Source organism: Dipodomys spectabilis, unplaced genomic scaffold, assembly GCF_019054845.1.
Source record: "Dipodomys spectabilis isolate Male_0828 unplaced genomic scaffold, ASM1905484v1 ptg000290l, whole genome shotgun sequence".
NCBI lineage: Eukaryota > Metazoa > Chordata > Mammalia > Rodentia > Heteromyidae > Dipodomys > Dipodomys spectabilis.
The window spans coordinates 1875589-1896136 of NW_024870967.1; the positions used below are offsets into that span (position 1 = coordinate 1875589).

The following is a 20548-nucleotide window of genomic DNA, read 5'->3' on the forward strand; positions in this document are numbered from 1 at the left end:
GAGCCAGGTGCTGACTGTTCATGCCTGTAATGCTAGCTACTCAGGAGACTGAGACTAGAGGATTGTGGTTCAAAACCAGCCTGGTCAGGAAAGTCTATGAGACCCTTTTCTTCAATTAACCACCAGAATCCCAGAAGTGGTGCTGGAGCTAAAGTGGTAGAGTGCTCAACTTGAGTTGAAGAGCCGAGGAATAATGCCCAGGATCAGAGTTCAATCCCCACGACCAACAAAAAAAGTGAAATGTGACTTTAAGTTTCCACAAAAGGAACAACAAGTTCAATAATCTTTCCAAGCAGAAAAAATAATTCCAAAATTATTCAGTGTACCTACTTTTGCTGAATTATTTAAGTTATGGCTTTTTTGCTGGACATAATCTCTTCTTTTAAAAATTGTCAAATATTAGCTTTACAATAAACTTCATCTAATATTTCTTATTTCAAAAGAGAAGTCTATACAGTTGATATCACATAGCTTTCTTACTAGCTTAGTTCAAAGTCAACCCAGGCAGGAGAGTCTGTCAAACTCTTATCTCTAATTAAACGCCCGAAATCCAGAAGTGGAGTTTTGGCTCAACAGTAGAGTATTGGCTTTGGGGGCAGGTGGGCAGGAAAGGCAACTGTTCAGGAACAAGGTCCAGCCTCAGGGTTCAAGCCCCACAACCAGCACAAACTAAACAAGCAAACAAAAGCAACACAGATATTTCTATGGGACCCTCCTTAAAAGAATACTCCTTTAAGAGAAGGGGCTCCTTTTGTTGATCATACTCACTGGATCCTGCTTTTTGGAATCCTTATTGCTAAGGAGAACTCAGGACCATACTAAGTAATTGATAACTGACTCCTGCAACAAAAGGATCATCTCAGGAATGAAATATCCATGCATAAGGCACTTTAAAATTTCCATGTCTTTGTTTCTTTGCAGTAGAACACTTTTAAAACAACGTTATTTCTTTTTGTTCTATGCTGGCCTTCAAATAACACATTATTTCTTTTTGTAATACTCAACTAAAAGTTTACAGAAAAGTTTTATATGAGCAAATAACACACTCGAAAAAGTCAGGGACAGAGTTTCCTTCAAGCCTTGGGATTGTTTTCTTGTACAGTAAAAAGAAAATCACATATTAACTTGAACTTTGTCATTCCTCTATGTTCCATTCCTCTCCTGGGATCAGTTTCCACATCCAGTAACCGTTACTTCCAGTAACAACCAATGGTGCTGCTTGAGATATAATGAACAGGATTCATCGTAGGGTACAATTGGATTCAATATACTTGTCAATAAATGTAACACACACCATCAGCAGAAGCAGGGACAAGAACCACATGATCTTTATATGGATTTAGAAATCTTTTAATAAGCTCCAATACCCCTATATGATTAAAAGGTCTGAGAAGCTAGGAATGCATGCAACTTTCCTCAATATTATACAGAGTATGCATATGACAAAGAATGTACATAACAGTGGACACATGAAGACATTAAAATCTGGAATGAAGTCTAGACTAAAACTCTTCTACACAGCTCTTTAAAAACCACTTGACCCACAACTATTTTTCTAATAAAACAATTGCTAATACCAGAAAAGTCTTATTAATTTTTCTTGCATCTGTTGCTTAAAGATTTGTGATAAGCTGGGCTTCTCAATAAATTCTAAAGCAGAAATATTTGTCTTGGAGTCTGTGGAAGCTTTAAACCTGTGTTTTAATTCACAATGTTACATTAAATGATTTAAGGGTTTTGTATCATTTCAAACATTTGTGGTGTAATGAATGATCTTTGTTAAACATGTATTCTGTAAAGTGCCATAGTCTTTTTATGTGTAATGTATTTAAATATATATTATATAAAATACATACACAGATTTGTGTGAAAGATGTGCAATAACAGGTGTATGTATGTATATATATATATATATATATATATATTGGAAACTGGACAGGAGTCGAAATGGGGTGTTTCTGTTTTGGCAGAGGAGAATCACACATTTTTTACCTGCATGGCCTCATCATTACCGTTAAACAATTTTAATGCTACACAAATCTTATGTGAAGAAATGACTGTTATGAACTCATTTTCTCTTAGGTCACTCTACGTGAGTGAAGCCTGACCCAGTTAATGCTAGTCTTTCATGTGAAATGTGAAGCTCCCATGTTGCCTTTTTCTGTTGGTGTGATAACTAGTAATTAGTACATTCTCACTAAGGAGATATTTCTTAACATAGACCAGGTTAATGCTACACCACTGTTTAAAGGGTTAATCTCACACCTTCTTAACCATGAGTTGGCTTAGAATGGAGTTCTCTGTGCAATAACTTTTGGCCACTGGAAATCCCTGGCCTCCAGTTGTGTTTGGGTACCAATGACTCCATTGGCCCCAAGAGTTGATGGGATGACTGGGATTTTGACTGAGACTGTGGTGAAACTCTGCCCAAGGCTGAGGGGGTCAAGAGGTGCTTTGGAGGAACTTGGCACCATTTGAAATTCAGTAGCCATTTGAGCCAAATATAAAATTGTGTTTACAACTGACAGACTCAATTTGAGCCTTCAAATTTGTGGTTGTTCTATTGTAAAGTAATATGTTGTTTATCTAGCATTTATTAGATTTTTATGCATATGTATTTTCACAATGTGCTCCTCAGTTTGAATTAAACCAGATTTTGCAAACTCAAAAAATAATAAAATAAAATCTGGAATGAAACAATGATGTCCACCCTCTCTACTACTCTTCCATATAGTAGTGGACATTCTAGCAAGAGCAATAGGCAAGAGAAAAACATAACGGGGATCCAAATAAGGAAGAAGTAAAACGATCCCTTTGTACAGATGAAATGATCCTGTATTTAGAGACCCTATACCTACCTTCCTCAAGTTAGTAAAGGTATTGCTAACCTTTAGCAATGTAGCAAGGGTATAAAACCCACAAGAATCAGTAGTCTTTCTTTGTTACCAACAATGGGAACATCCAGGTTGAAATCCAAAAAATAACCTCATATGTATTAGCCTCAAAATCAACTCAAATCTAAACAAAACAAAACAACAACAACAACAACAAAACTATGAATTAATTTAACCAAAAATGTGAAGGACCTCTACTGTAAAAATTTAAAAATATAAAAAGGGAAATTGAAGGAGATTCAAGGAAATGCAAAATCTTTCAATGCTTTCACAAATAACATTGTGAAAACTGCACTTCTGCCCCCAAACAATTGACAATGCACTACCCATCAAAATCCCAACAATATTCTTCAATGCAGTAGAGAAAGCAATCCAAATTTAATATGAAATTAGAGAATTACAGATGAAAAAGTAGGCTTAGAAATGAACTCATGGGCCTATAGTCATCTTACACACATACACACACACACACACACACACACACACACACACACACACACAAACACACAATGGAATTCTATTCACCCATTAGAAAGGATGACTTTTCACCAGTCTTAAGGAAAATGAAAGGCTTGGGAAAATTATGCTAAGAGAAAGGAATGCAGACGCAGAAAAATACAGGTTTCATGGATTCATTCATTTATGGTAGCTAGAAGGTGCCTACAAATCTACAAGTAAAAAAGACAGATTCTACCCCTTCCCAGTTAGAATGGCCATTATCAAGAAAACTAATAATAACAAATGCTGCTGTGGGTATAGCCAATTCGTAACCTCCCTGGGCTGGCTTTGAACCATGATCCTCAGATCTCAGCCTCCTGAGTAGTAAGGATTACAAGCGTGAGCCACCAGCACCCGTCTCCAATTGGGAATTCTATTACACTGTTGCTGGGAAGTTAAACTTGTTCCACTCCTCTGGAATGCAGTATGGAGTTTCCTCAAAAGACTAAAAATAGATCTCTCTTATGACCCCTTAATTCCCCTCATGGGCAGTAATCCAATAAATAAACAAGCTCACATTAACGCTACAAGCATAACCATGTTCAGGGCCCGGGCCCAGAGTTCAAGGACTGGAAAAAAATGTTACCACTGCTGGTATTGGATCCCGAAAATATGAACTTTTTGACATAAGATAACAAACCATTGTATTTGCAGTAGCTAGGACAGGATTTAAATGTTGTGGGTGATAAAATGGCTTCTTTGTTGAATGATAGGAAAAGATGTAGGCAGTCCCACAAAAGGGAGATTTTTTTTGGTCTTGGTCGAGGGGCTTTAAGTCTGGGCTTGTGTACTGTCTCTGAGCTCTTCAACTCAAATGGAGATAAGAGTCTCAGGGACTTTCCTGCCAGGCTGGCTTTGAAAAGCAGTCTTCAGTTCTCAGCCTCCTGAGTAGTTAGGATTAAAGCTATGAGCCTCTGGCACCAGGCTAAAAATGGGGGATTTTTAAAAAAGAAAATCCCCCTCTTCATCTATGTCTAAACCTCAGATATCACTAATAGAACACTTCACCCTCAACTCATTTTATCAGACATTTGTAAATTTTCTCTTTTCCTTCATGTGGGAATACTGCAGTAAATATCAACTCAGCTGTGGGAATGGATCAATTGTATGGTATTTGCTAGCACATAAATCAAAAACTGTTACATCAAAACAAATGAAACCCTCATTTGGAATATTTTTTCTCTTTTTATTACAAATCTGTGCTTGATTCCTTCCTAATGTGATATTGGACCTCGTAACTGAGTGATGACGTTTTCTTTCTCTTCAGCAATTGGCCTTCTCCTACATGTGGTCAAATATTTAAGAATGCAAAGATTTCCATTGATAATTCATTAAGCTGACCTCTAAGAGAATGCACATATCTGGAATTTGGCTTGCTGTCTTGTTCTTATATGCACAGGCTTTCTAAGATTTATTTGCTGTACAAGGAATTGTATTTTCCAATCTTCTTGTGACCAATTTTAGTCTCTCTGATCAGTCTTTTGACCCTCTCTCTGAAGTCTTATTTCAGTGTGCCTCATAAAAATATATTAGTTATCTGATAAATGACTCTCAGCTTCCATATTTTGCCTGACTTCATGTAGGCTGTGATAGTTGCACTGAGTTGCTGTTCCTACTGGAGTTTTGTTTTGTTTTGTTTTTAGAGGCCTAGGATTACTATTCACGGTAGTAGCTTCTCTGGACCCCTTTGATCCCCAGGCCTAGAGTCAATGGGTTTTTTCCTAAAGATACAAAGAACAGCTGAATAAATTCCTGTTTTAATTGTCTCAAAATGAGGCAATCCGGCATCCTTGCAAAGCCATGGATAATCCAATGTAACCACTTAATAAATGGTCTATCAAGATGGCTTTTCAAGGTTGACTGTGAAAAATGTTCATTTTCAAGTGACCAACATAAAACAGATCACATCCCTGGGAGCAGACTTTTGGAAGGAAGGTACCCCATTCTTCCTTCTCTTATGATAGACCAAACCATAATATTCTGCAGTTGTGGTCAGCCTTGAGCACATTTTCCTTATAATATTCTGTAGTGTAAAAGAGGGCCAACTATCAAAATAAAGGTGAAAATACTTATCAAATACACACTGATTTATCTTTTTTTATATCTTTGTTATTTTCATTACTTCAAACATATGGATAATTTAAACTTGGGATTAAACAAGTGGCAAAATATTGATAGAATAAACATTCAGTTTACCTTCATATATCCAATATAATACACTTAACCCTTTATGGAAAATTAAGTCCAACTATAGAAACAATGGCAGGGATATAAAATAATCCTCAACTCAGAAATTCAGTCTCTCTATAAATATTTATTTGGTAGAAAACAATAAAATTTAATTAATGAATGTGACTTTTAAGTATCATCGGAAACACTCTTCATATACATAATTGTTTATAATTTTATAGATGTCACTTTGGCAAGAATTTAACATGCATGTAGAAATCAAATTTCCACAATTTAAGCTAGATGAGAGGAGTCAAACTCTGATGTACTGTGTGGTGTGAATATTACCACAGTGCTGAACCCTTCCACCTAATACCAACTCATGTGCAATAATTTATTATTTGATGTTAAGATGAGTGCAAAGTGCAGAAAACACTTTGAATTATTACATTAATTCACAGAAATGAAACAATAATGATGTTATTCGTTTAAGTTCTAATGCTTCTCAATTTTACAATTCATGCTATATATTATTAAACTTAGTTTCACTTTCTTTTCTATAGCTACTGAAATTAAAATTATATATTAAACATTCAATATTAGGAAATCAATAAGAAGTAACCTAATTTTAAAATGATATACTATTAAACTGTGATTTGAAGTATAGTTCCAACAAGTTGTGAGGTTAAGAAAACATTACTAGGATTATTAGTAATATTTTATAACTTACCACCTTGTTATTTGTTTACTAATTGTGTCATTTTTTATTCTTGGTCCAAGTCATCTATTCACCTTAATTGTTTAGTTTTCTATTTTATCTCTATTGGTTTACTGATTGTACATTTTGTTTTCCCTTTTTAGTGACTGACATGAGGCTGAAAATCTGCATGCTAGTTTATTACTTCCTATGTTAAAGTCAAATTACTGCTCTCAACAGCTGTTTTACTCTTCTTTGTATAGTACAGTATTTCCCCACTCACATCTCCTGTATTGCTGCTTGCTATCATGTATTTTATGTTTTATATTTAAATTTTATTGTCAAGTTAATGTACAGAGGGGTTATAGTTACATAAGTAAGATAATGAATTCATTTCTTTTATAACTTGTTATCCCTTCCCCCATTTTTCTCCCTCTTCCATCCCAATGCCCCCCAAGACTATTTCCAACGTATTGTCTTGTGAGTATCAGTGTTGCATAAGTTCCCCCTTTTGTCCTTTGTCTAACCATTTTGCTTTTTCCCTTTCCCTTAACTAGTTCGGATCAACATATTTACAATATCCAGGGTATCAAAATCAAATACAGTTACTACAGAGGATAAGCCATAGGTGTGGAAAACACAAAAGGATAAAAAGAAATCATATATTACATTTAGAACAACAAGAAATAACATATCTTGGAGATCATTTCCCTTGGAATCACCATACACCCTCATATGTACATAGCTATTGAGCTATTCTTCTCATCTACTAAGATTATCCTTGATGTACACAATAATGCTCCCCTATTACACAGTAATTCCACTTCTTGGCATTTACCCAAGTGATCACAAACAAGATCACACTAAAGCTACCAGAACAATTATGTTTATCACAGTATTATTTATCATAGCTAGGATAAGGAATCAACCCAGATGCTCCTCAGTAGATCAATGGATCAAGAGAATGTCTCACACACACACACACACACACACACACACACACACACACACACGCACACACACACACATGGAATACTATGCTTCCATCAGAAAGAATGATACCACCTCATTTGTAGTGATATGGAAGACCTTGGGAAAAAACCATATTAAGTTATGTAAGCCAGACTTAAAGAAACATAGGTCCCATGGTTTCCCTTATTTGGAATTATTAGTTTACATCTAGGGTAATCTCATGTATTTAAATTTGACATTTTGTTCTATGTTGAGCATACAACATTATTGCTACCTTGTTTGTTATTTCTGCAAACAGGCAGGTATATTTAAAGTATTACGTTCATGTCATCCATTACTGAAGGAAGAACATCTAAAAGAGCAGCACCTACTAGGAAGAACAACTCCTACTCATTTAGCTTCATTCCTATCTTAGGCCAGTGTTGTGCTCTGTATCCTCATGTTGTACATTAAAATTGTATACTTGGTCATCCTGTATATTTACTATCTTCTACATTGTGACCTAAATGCCCCAGCAATTCCAGTTTGCTTTACTTTAAAAAAAATTTCTCTCATAATGATTGAGGTTGGTGTGTGTGTATGTGTGTGTGTGTGTGTGTGTGTGTGTGTGTGTGTGTGTGTGTGTGTGTGTGTGTGTGTGTGTAGTTTTACAAATATCAGAAGACAACATTTTTCTTCATTTAGAATACATCTTTCAGGTCATTGTAAGTTATGCCTAATTGGAGAAATCTCTTGCTATTTTAAAGATGAAACAGAAAAATATATTTGTGCATGCACCACAGTTGCTTTATTAGTCTGTTGTTGAACACTTAACTTCTATTTATATCTGGGCAGCTGTTGTGAACAATGTGAATAACAAACAACTACAGATATATTTTCGAGTTACCCAGAGAGAAATAATCAAATGATTGGTGTGTCAGATGGTATTTCAACTATGCATTTCTTCAGAAAACTGCAAATTACTTACTACAATGAGAATACTAACCTGTATTTTGACCAAGAGTGTAGAAAATTTCCTTTTCTCACACTCTCACCAACATTATTACATTTTGAGTTTTGTAAGGGCACGTTTTTACAATGTGCAGAACCCCAGACTGGCCTTAGACTCAAATCCTCTTACTCCAAACTGCTAAATGCTTGGAATTACAAGCCTTTTCACCACAACTGGTTTCTTTGATTTTTTTTGATAAGAGTTATTATAGTTATGAAGTAGTACCATAGTAATTTTCAATTGCATTTCTATAATGACTTCTGTTCACAAAGCATTAATCTAGCATAGAAGTGGTTTTAAACACAACTTTGTAAACACACTGGCGCTTTTCAGGACTTTTTGGAAAACGTGTCTATTCAGAACTTTTGTCCATTTTTAATCGTTTCTTGTTAATCTCATCTTTAATCTCTCTATACAAAATCAATACTTAATTCAATATAGTAGAAAGAAAAAATTTAAGCAACTCCTAACATTTTTCAATTTTCAATAATATTATATTGTTTAATCATTTTTTGTTTACACTTAAGACTATATAAATAAATTTAGTTAGACCTTTTACAAGGCTATATGTATTTTATTTATTTTTCGTTCATGGCTCTTTCCAAAGCCTGCATGTCTAATTTTTCTAGGTTTCTTTCAGTCTCATGTAGTTCAGATTTCAAACTGAAGTATAAATGGAAAGAAGCACAAAAACAATAGAGTTCCTCTCATCTGATGATGCCTCTACAAGAATGAGGAAAGAGTTCAATCTTCTAAGGACCTTAGATTGGCTATCAAAAAGAGAATTCATTCCTCTAGGTCTTCCCTATTTTTGAAATTTAACTTAAATGATGTAAAACACAATATGCTACTCAGAGACTTTTACGTTTTCATCAGTTTTGCACATTTTCATATGGACTTCACTTCAGTCTACAACATTCCTTCATTATTCTGTCCCTGATGTTTTTATACTGTCAAGACATAATAAAACCAGTTTGATTTACAGCATGAGAAGTTATCCACCTGGCTGACTTTGAAGCAGAGCATGGTCAATAGAGAACATGCCTTCTGGTTTCTCATTACATGTAATGGCTTTTGTAATACTGATTGCATTCTATTTAATATTAAAAAAAAACTGCTGGCTAGTTTGTGATCATTTGGGTAAATGCCCCAAAGTGGTATTGTTGGATCATAGAGGAGCTCTATGTGGAGTCTTTGGAGGAAACTCCATACTACTTTCCAAAGTTGTTGAACAAGTTTACACTCCCAACAATAATGCACTAAGGTTCCATTCTGTCCACCTCTCCACCAGCATCTGTTGTTTTTAGAGTTCATGATTATAGCCATTCTAACTGGGGTGATATGGTATCTCAATGTTGTTTTGATTTGCGTTTCTTTTATGGCTAGAGAGGTTGAGTATTTCTTCACGTGTCTATTGGCCATACTTTTTTCCTCTTCAGAAAAGTTTCTAAGTCTTTAGCTCACTTATTTATTTGGCAGTTGTTTGTTTGACGATTTGTCGTTGGGGGATTTAATTTTTTTGGGTTCCAGGTATATTTTAGATATGAGACTCTTGTCCATTACCAGCACAACTATGTTTATTGAAGCATTATTTATCATGGCTAAAATATGAAACAAACCCAGATGTCCCTCACTAGATGAAAGGATGAAGAAAATGTGATATATATATATACAATGGAATTCTATGCCTCCATCAGAAAGAATGACATTGCCTCATTTGTTAGGAAATGGAAAGACTTAGAAAAAATTATATTAAGTGAATTAAGCCAGGCCCAAAAAAACATAGGTAATAGGTCCCATGGTTTCCCTTATTTGCAAAAACTAGTATATGTCTGAGACAAGCAGAAAAGGTCAGATAAGTTGATGTTAGGTGAAATGAACCCCAAGATAAGGATTCAATTGTTATTTTTTCTTTATTGCAATTGTTTCAAACATTTATAAGATGATTTCTTTGTTGATTTGTATGTCCATCCCCCATGGTATAACCCATGCTTTCACTGTATTTGTTGTTGGTATAACTTGTGGAGGGGAAGGGAAAAAACAAATCATTTAAATAGGGATGCAGGTGGACTCATTGTAATAATGAGATGTACAAGTCCTTATGTCAAAAAATGAACTTTACATCTTTGGTGGGGGGGAGAGTTGGTGGGATGGGGAGTGTGGGAGGAGATGGGAAGGGATGGGAACAAGAAGCAAAGAAGGAGGCAACAATGCTTGATAAGAAATATACTCATTATCTTGCCCATGTAATTGTAATTGTTATTCCTAGAAGTTTATGTTAAGTATTTCACAAGTTTTTTTTCTCTTAATTCTTAAGAAAACATTTGCTATAATTCTAATATTATTACCATTTTAGTGTTAGGAAATATTGTAATTAAAGGCACTAAGTCCATGGCCCAAAGACACACAGTGGGGAAGGAAATGATTCAAAATTTCAAAAAGTAAGCAATAAAAAAGTAGGCAAAATCCTCTCCATTCCCTTACTCTCTCAACTCAATATTCATCCTGTCCAAGAAATAATAGCATAGCAATTATTGCCCACGGTAATTGTTTTCTGTCACATTTTGTCTTCAACACAGTGTTGGTGACATTGGGTTATCATGTTCAGAGCTGAGCTCATAAATTGAGGTCTAAAGAGAGACAAATTTCTTCTGTTCCACAGTTCCAGTATATATTTTAAAAAGTACTAAAGGCCTGGGAAGGTAGCTCAGTGGTAGAGCGCTTGCCTTGCATGCATGAGGCCCTGGGTTCGATTCCTCAGCACCACATAAGCAAAAAAGAAAAAAGGCGGAAGTGGCTCTGTGGCTCAAGTGGTAGAGCACTAGCCTTGAGCAGAAGAGCTGAGGGACAGTGCCCAGGCCCAGAGTTCAGGCCCCACGATCAGACCCCCAAAAAATATTTTTAAAAAAAGTACTAAAACTAGCCAGTAGCTGGTGGCTCACACCTATAATCCTGGCTACAGAGGAAGCTGAGATCTGAGGAATGCGCTTCAAAGCAAGCCCAGGCTGGAAAGTCTGTGAGACTCTTATCTCCAATAAACTACTAGGAAAGCAGAAGTGGCACTGTGGCTCAAGGGGTACAGCACGCACCTTCAGCCGAAAGGCGCAGGGAGAGCGCCCAAGCCCAGATTTCATGCCGCATGACCAATTAAAAAAAAAAAGATTAAAACGTTTAAATTCCATCACTTACTGTCTTTTAAGAATCCAAAAATGAAATAAATTCACATATAATCACTCCAAAATGCTTTAAAAGCGGGAGATGATAAACAAGCCTCCATGAAGTAAATTTTCTTCTACTTTTTAAATTATTCTGAAAGCCTTGTGCTGGTTGGTCACACCTGTAATCCTGTCTACTTGGGTATCTGCTCAGGAACCTGAGATCTGTGGATAACCGTTGGAAGCCAATCAGGACAAAAAATATTAATGAGATTATTTTAAAAAAATTACAATGGAATTCTATGCCTCCATCAGAAAGAATGACATTGCCCCATTTGTTAGGAAATGGAAAGGTTTGGAAAAATTTATATTAAGTGAAGTAAGCCAAGCCCAAAGAAACATAGGTCCCATGGTTTGCCTTATTTGCAATATCTAGTATATGTATGAGTCAAGCAGAAAAGTGCAGATAATGTGATGTTAGGAAAATGAACCCTTACATATGTATTTAAATGTCTTTTTCTTTCATGAATTTTTTTCTAACGCATTTTTAAAATTATTTCTTTGTTGCTTTGTATATCCCCCCCCACACACACACACAGTATAACCCCTGCTTTCACTATATTTGATGTCGGTATAATTTGTGGAGGAGAAGGGGAAAAACAAGTCGTTTAAGGATACAGGTGGACACATTGCAACAATGAGAAGTACAAGTTGTCATGTCGAAAACGAACTTTACAACTTTGGTGTGGGGGGGAGGATGGTGTGGGGGGGGCGGGTGGAGGCTGGGAAGGGATGTGAAGGGTAAACAAAAGAGGAGGCTGCAATGCTTGATAAGAAATATACTCATTATCTTGCCCATGTAATTGTAACCCCTCTGTACAGTATGTTCACAATAAAAAAATAATAAAAATATTAAAAAAAATTAATGAACTAGCAAAGAGCCAAGAATGGAGATGTAGCTTATATAGTAGCTCATCAATCTAGAGAGGAATGGCCTAGGGGGACCTTGATGCACTGAATTCAAACTCTGAGAACGAAAATGCGCAGGCATGCACACACACACACACATACACAAACACACATTTATTCAAAATATCTGCATATCAGTGTTTTGCATTAATTTCTTTGTTAATGATATTATATGGGTAAAATAGGGGAAATATTCTCTTCCATCCCATAACATTTTTATATTTTTTATTGTAAAAATACTGAACAGAGTGGTTACAGTTACATGAAAAATTAATAGTTCATTTCCTATCAAGCATTGTTACCTCCTCCTTTGTTTTCCCCCGCCATCCCTTCCCTCCCACCTCCACAAGTACACTCCCCTCCCCCACCCTCCTAAATTGTAAAGTTCGTTTTTCAACATACTTTCTTGTGCGTCACATTGTTGCAATGGGTCATATTGTATCCTTATTTAACCATTTTGTTTTTTCCTTTTCCATCCCCAAATTAGAGAAGTGTATATACAAGATGGAGGTGCACTAACATCAGATACAGTGAAAACAGGGGTTTAACTGTGGGGGATGCACATATAAAAAATCACATCGTACATTATAAATATATTAGAAACCACAGGAAGAAATAAAACACCACTTGTGTCCTTATCATGGGGTTCATTTACCTTAACATCATCTTATCTAGTCATATGCACATGCTTTTGACCTTTTTTTTTTTAAATTGTGAAAATACCATACAGAGGAGTTACAATTACATGGAAAATGTAATGAGTACATTTCTTATCAAGCATTGTTGCCTACTCCTTTTTTTCGCCTTACCATACCTTCTTTGCTTATCCCAGATATGCATTAGTTATTGCAAATAAGGTATACCACAGGACCTATGTTTCTTTTTTTATATTGTGAAAATGCCATACAGAGGGGTTACAATTACATGCGTGAGTTATTGAGTACATTTTTTTTTATTGTGAGAATACTGACAGAGGAGTTACAATTACATGGGCAAGATTTCTTATCAAGCATTGTTGCCTCTCCTTTGTTTCCCCTTCCCATCCCTTCCCATACTCCCCCACTTTCCCCACCCTGTCCTCCTCCCCCCAAAGTTGTAAAGTTCATTTTTTGACATAATAACTTGTACATCTCATTGTTGCAATGGGTCCACTTGCTCCTCTTTTGTTTCCCCTTCCCATCCCTGCCCATCTCCCACCCCCCACACCCACCAACCCCTCCCCCCCCAGCCCCCCCCCCCACTGTCCACATCCCTCAACACCCAGCCAAAATCATTTTTTGACATAACGACTTGTTCATCTCATTGTTGCAATGGGTCCACCTGCATCCCTTTTTAAACGATTTGTGTTTCCCTTCCACTGCACAAAGTATACCAACATCAAACACAGTGAAATCAGGGGCTTTAGCTTGCAGGAGGAACATACAAAGCAACAAAGAATTCATCTTATAAATATCTTAGAAACAATCGCAAGAAATAAAAACCATTTGAATCCTTATCTTGGGGTTCATTTTGCCTAACATCAACTTATATGATGTTTTCTGCTTGTAGCAGACACATACTAGTTATTGCAATTAAGGAAACCATGGGGCTTATCTTTCTTTGGGCCTGGCTTACTTCACTTCTTTGGGCCTGGCTTAATTCACTTAATATAATTTTTTCCATGTCTTTCCATTTCCTAACAAACTGGGTGATGTCATTCTTTCTGATGGAGGCATAGAATTCCAGTACACACACACACACACACACACACACACACACACATTTTCTTGATCCATTCGTTTACTGTGGGGCCTCGGGTTTTGTTCTGTATCTTAGCTTTGGTAAATAATGCTGCAATGAACATAGTTTTGCTGGTAGTTTTAGTATGTTCTTGTTTGTGATCATTTGGGTGAATGCCCAAAATGGGATTGCTGGGACTTAGGGGGGCTCTATTGCAGTCTTTTGAGGAACCGCCATACTACTTTCCAAAGTCTTTGAACAAGTTTAAACTCCCAACAACAATGCATTAAGGTTCCCTTCTGTCCACATCCCCTCCAGCATCTGTTCTTTTAAAAATCTAGAATGCTTCACGAAGTTGAGTGTCATCCTCATTCAGGGGCTATTCTTCTCTTTATTGTTCCAATGTTAGTGTATGTGCTACTGAATTGAGCACAGAACATTTTTTATACATAAACTGTAATTGATTTTCTTAAACTAGACAATTCCACAAAAATTAAATTCAAAAGAATTGTCGTGAAGCCGGGCGCTGGTGGCTCACGCCTGTAATCCTAGCTACTCAGGAGGCTGAGATCTGAGGATCGCGGTTCAAAGCCAGCCCGGGCAGGAGAGACCGTGAGACTCCTATCTCCAATAAACCACCAGAAAACCGGAAGTGGCGCTGTAGCTCAAGTGGTAGAGCGCTCGCCTTGAGCTGAAGAGCTGAGGGACAGCGCCCAGGCACAGAGTTCAAGCCCCACAAACGACAAAAAAAAAAAGAATTGTCGTGAAATTTTAGAACCATGCATTTCTTACATAAGAACACATTTAAGAATAAAGTCAAGTTTGACATGTCAAAAACAAAATAATACCAGATATTTGTTGTTCAACAGATGTGTAGGAGGAGGAATTCAATTATTCTGTACAAGGAACCTGCCCTAATGAACACTATAGAAAGTGTTAAGGTTTGTTAAAAGTTTTAATGTTTTAAATACGTTTAATTTTGGGAATTTGCTCATATATGCCAAAATTAAGACTATTTAGCAGGTTGTAAAACTTTTTCATAAAGCATTTAAGATTCATGGTACATACTACTAAATATGTACATTTCAGAGTTTATAGAAACTTTACTAATGAGAAGTTGCAAAGTGTTTGTGTAAAGAAGCAGATTTAAGACATTAACTGCACAGTTTCTGTTAAAATTTAAAGGCTTCTTTACTTTATATGTTAGTGAGGAACAAATGATGGTATAAGCCATATACAAATGATGAGATCAACCATAAATAATAATCTTAATAATAATAATCTTTAAAGGCTACTCATAGCCTATAAAATTCTTGTTGAACATCATAGACTTAGGCAGTTTTAAATGTACAGCAATATGAGAAAATAATAAATCGAATATGTAGTACATTTCAAATACTGGAAACAGCGGTAATTTTTTATTTTATTAATCATTAATATTTATGTATTGGTTTTCCTTATTTGTAGCATTGTTTTCCTTGTTGTAATATAAAACAACTTTTTGTAAGTCATCATTAGGAAGTACTTTGAGAATGTTATTGGGATGGCCACACTGTTTTTTATAGGTATATGTGAATTTACAAAGAGCAAAATTAATAAGAACAAAATATTGATTAAAATTTTATCAATTAGAATCTGAATCAGGAGTGTTGATAAATGTCCACACCTAAAATCTTAGTCCTAGACTGAAACACTGGTGTTACAATGTTGAGCACACAAAAATGAGAGACTGTGTTTTGTTTTCTTTTTGTTGGGTTTGGGGCTTGAACTCTGGGTCCTGGGTGCTGTCTCTCAGCTCTTCAGCTCAAGGCTAGTGGTACTAGTTGAGTCACAGCATCTCTTCCATCTTTTTCTGCTTATGTGGTGCTGAGGAATCAAACCCAGGACCTCATGCATGCAAGGCAAGCACTCTACAATGAATCACCCTCCCAGCACCTGAGAGACTGTGTTTTAAAAAATCATCTAAACAACATTTACTTTCTGTTTTGTGTTATATAATGAAATAAAGAATATCTTTTTATATTTTAGAATGGTCATACTTCTAAATTTATATTAAATTCAGCCACTTTATCCTTTTCAAAGTCATGTAATATCTCTGAGAGTTTGCTTTTGTAAAGATTGTTTTTTGCATTGATAATTTATTCTGAGTCATTTTTATTTTTTATCAAAATTACTTCATATTTTATGGTTTTTTGTGTTTTTTTAAGTGTGAAAATACCAGATAGAGGGGTTACAATTAAATGGGCAAGGTAATGAGTACATTTCTTATCAAGCATTGTTGCATACTCCTTTGTTTCTCCTTACTATCCCTTCCCATCTCAACCCGCTTACGTCCCATTTCCCCATGTCTTACGTCCCATGTCTTGTATATCTCCTTGTTGCAATGGATCGACCTGTATCCCTATTTAAAAAATTATTCCCCTTCCCCTCCACAAATTATACCAACATCAAATACAGCGAAAACAGGGGTTATACCATGCGGGAGGGACATAAAAAGTAACAAAGAAGTCATCTTATAAATATGTTAGAAATAATTACAGAAAAGAAAAATATTTTGAATTCTTATCATGGGGTTCACTTCACCTAACATCAACATATCTAACAATTTCTGCATGTCTCAGACATACACTAGTAATTGCTAATAAGGGAAACCATGGGACCTATGTTTCTTTGGGTCTGGCTTACTTCACTTAACATAATTTTTTCCAAGTTTTCCATTTCCTAACAAATGGGGCAATATCATTCTTTCAGATAGAGACATAGAATTCCATTGTGTATATATACAACATTTTCTTGATCCATTCATCTACTGAGGGACATCTGGGTTGGTTCCATATCTTAGCTATGGTAATGCTGCAATAAATATATCTGTGTGGTAGCTTTAGTATGGTCTTGTTTGTGATCATTTGGGTAAATCCCCAAAAGTGGTGTTGCTGGGTCATAGGGGAGCTCTATGTGGAGTCTTTGGAGGAACCTCCATACTACTTTCCAAAGTGGATGAAAAAGATTACACTCTCACTAACAATGAAGTAAGGTTCCCTTCTGTCCACATTCCCTCCAGCATCTGTTGTTATTAGAGTTCTTGATTATAGCCATTCTAACTTGGGTGAGGTGATATCTCAGTGTTGATTGATTTGCATTTCTTTTATGGCTAGGGAGGTTGAGCATTTCTGCATGTCTTTATTGGTCACTCTCCTTTCCTCTTCAGAGAAGTTTCTCTTTATGTCTTTAGCCCACTTATTTATTGGACAGTATTTTCTTTGAGTATTTGTTGTTGGGGGATTTAATTTTTTGATTTCCAGGTCTGTTTTAGATATGAAACCCTTGTCGGTTGTATGGCTAGTGAAGATCCTCTCCGATTCTGTGGACTTTCTATTGATCCTGCTAGCTATGTCCTTTGTTATGCAGAAGCTCTGCAATTACAAGCAATCCCATTTGTCCAACCTTTCTTTCATTTGTTGTGCTTTTGCATTTCTTTTCAGAAAATTTCAGCCTTTGTCAAGGAGACCTAGGGTTTCTCCTATTCCATCCTGTAATGTTTTCAAAATATCTGCTTTGACTCCGAGGTCTTTGATCCATTTGGACTTGATTCTGGTACAGGGTGATATATAAGGATCTAGCCTTAATTTTCTACAAGTGATTAACCAATTTTGCCAGTACCATTTACTGAACAGCCTTTCTTCGATTTTATCTTTTTAGATTCTTTATCGAATATTAGATGATTATGAGTCTGTAGGTTCATTTCTGGGTTTTCAATTCTATTCCATTGTTCCTGAGATCTTTTCTTGTGCCAGTAAAAAACTGTTTTAATTACTATGGCTTTGTAGAAGAGTTTGAAATTTGGTATTGATACTCCTCCAACACTGTTCTTTCTGTTAAGGATCGCTTTTTGCAATTGGGGGTCTTTTGTTGTTCCATATGAATTTTTGGATTGCCTCTTCTATTTCCTTGAATATTGATAGGTATGACATTGAACTTATAGATAGCCTTGGGAAATATTGCCATTTTCACAAGGTTCATCCTTCCTATCGAGGAACATGGGAGGTTTTTGCCACTTTCTAAGTTCTGTTTTGATTTCCTTTTTCAGATTTTTAAAGTTTTCTTCATAGAAGTCCTTCACTTCTTTGGTTAAGTTAATTCCTAGGTATTTTATTTTTTGTGGGGCTATTACAAATGGAAAAGCTTTCTTGATTTGAGCCACGCTTTTCTCATTGTTGGCGTACAGAAAAGCCATTAATTTTTGAGGGTTAATTTTATACCCTGCTATTTTTCCAGGTTTGGATCAGCTTGAGTAATTTGGGAGTGGTGTCCGTGGGATTCTTTAAGTACAAGATCATGTCATCTGCAAAGAGGGAGAATTTTACTTCTTCTTTCCCTATGTGGATCCCTTTTAGGTTGGCATATTGTCTTATTTCTGTAGCTAGGCATTCTAATACTAAATTGAAGAGAAGTTGAGAGAGTTGACATCCTTGTCTCATTCCTGAGTTAAAAGGAAATGGCTTTAGTTTTCACCATTAATTACAATGCTGGTTGTAAGTTTTCCATATACAGTTTTTATTGTATTGAGGAATGTTCCATGGATTCCTAATTTTTCCAAAACCTTCATCATAAAGGGGTGTTGGATCTGGTCCAATGCTTTTTCTGCATCTGTTGAGATAACCATGTGGTTTTAATCCTTGCTCTTGTTGATGTGATAAATTATATTAATTGTTTTGTGTATATTGAAACAGGTTTGCATCCCTGAAATAAATCCTGTATATTGGTGTATGATTTTTTGGATGAATTGTTCAAGTCGATTGGCCAAAATTTTGTTGAGAAGTTTTGCATCAATATTCATCAAAGAAATGGGTCTATACTTCTCTTTCTTTGATGAGTCCGTGCCTGGTTTTGGGATGAGGGTTATGATGGCTTCATAGAATGTGTTCGGTAGTGAACTTTCTCTTTCAATTTCATTGAAGAGTTGGAGTAGTATTGGTGTGAGCTCTATTTTGAAGCTCTTGTACAATTCCGCTGTAAATCCATTAGGTCCTGGGATTTTCTTACATGGGAGGTCTCTTTTTGCTGTGTCTATTTCAATGCTTGATGTGGGTCCCTTAATATGCTTTAACTCATCTTGGTTTAGTATTTGCATGTTGATAATTGCTAGCAAAAGGTCCATTTCTGCCAAGTTTTCAAACTTATTAGCATAAAGATTTGAAAATATTCCCTTTTAATGTTCAGAATCTTGGTTGTTTCTGTGGTGATGTTTCCATTCTTACATCTGAGTTTATTTATTTGGGTGTGTTCCTTCTTTTTCTGATAAGATTTGCTAAGGGTTTGTCAATTTTGTTAATTTTTTCATAGAACCAACTCTTTGTTTTGTTGATTAATTCTGTTTTTTTTTTTTTATTTCTAATTCGTTTAACTCGGATTTAATGTTAATTATTTCTTTCCATCTATTGAATTGGGGTTTATCTTGGTGTTCTTTGTCAAGGTGGTTCAGATGTCTCATTAAGTGGTTGGTTTCAGATCTCTCTAATTTGTTGGTGTAGGAACTCAGAGCTATAAACTTGCCTCTGAATACTGTCTTTGCAGTGTCCCAGAAGAGCTGGTAATTTGTGTGTTCATTTTTTTGGAATATCATGGACATTTGAATTTCCTTTCTAATCTCTTCCATGACCCCCTGGTTATTCAACAGTGTGTCATCCAGCCTCCATGCGTTACAAGACTTTTTTGGTGTTGAGTTCTAATTGTATTCCCTTGTAGTCTGAGAGGATGCAAGGTGTAACTTCAATGTTTCTGAATTTGGACAAGTTTGTTTTGTGACCTAAAATGTGATCTCTTTTGGAAAATGTTCCATGAACTGCAGAGTAAAACGAGAATTCTGATGCTACTGGGTGAAATATTCAGTAGATGTCTGTTAAATCTATTTGCTCTATGCAGTTGTTTAAATTTGCGGTTTCTCTGTTGATTTTTTTTTTTTTGCTGATTTGATCTATATAGTGGGCATAGTGGTGTGTTAAAATCCTCAACAATTAATGTCGTTGGATCTATGTGAGATCTGAGGGAAAATAGTGTCTCTTGGATAAATTTTGGTGCTCTATTGTTTGGCAATTCCATATTTAGAATTGTAATATCCTCCTGAAATAGAGAACCCATAAGTCATATGTAGCGACCTTCTTTACCTCTTTACACTAATTTTAATTCGAGGCATATTTTACCTGATATTATTATTGCAACTCCTTCCTGTTTATGGCAGCCGTTTGATTCGTAGATTTTATTCCATCCTTTCATTAACAAAATGTGTTTGCTTTTATAGGTAAAGTGTGCATCCTGAAGGCAGGAGATAGAATTATCTTGCTTTTTAATCCAACTAGACAGTCTATTTCACTAAATTGGAGCTTTAAGTCTGTTAATGTTGAGAGGTAGGACTGAGAGGTGTTTGGTAGCTTCTGCCATGCTATCCACCTCCTTGGGGGCTGTGGAAACTTGGTTTTTCCTATGG

General features: G+C 35.9%; 1 non-coding gene across 1 annotated transcript; it reads right to left on the minus strand.

The window, feature by feature from the left end:
- Positions 1-14395: 14395 nt before the first annotated feature.
- Positions 14396-14497, minus strand: LOC122126912. Its single transcript, XR_006151040.1, has one exon. It is a non-coding gene; the product is annotated as a U6 spliceosomal RNA (small nuclear RNA).
- Positions 14498-20548: the final 6051 nt, after the last annotated feature.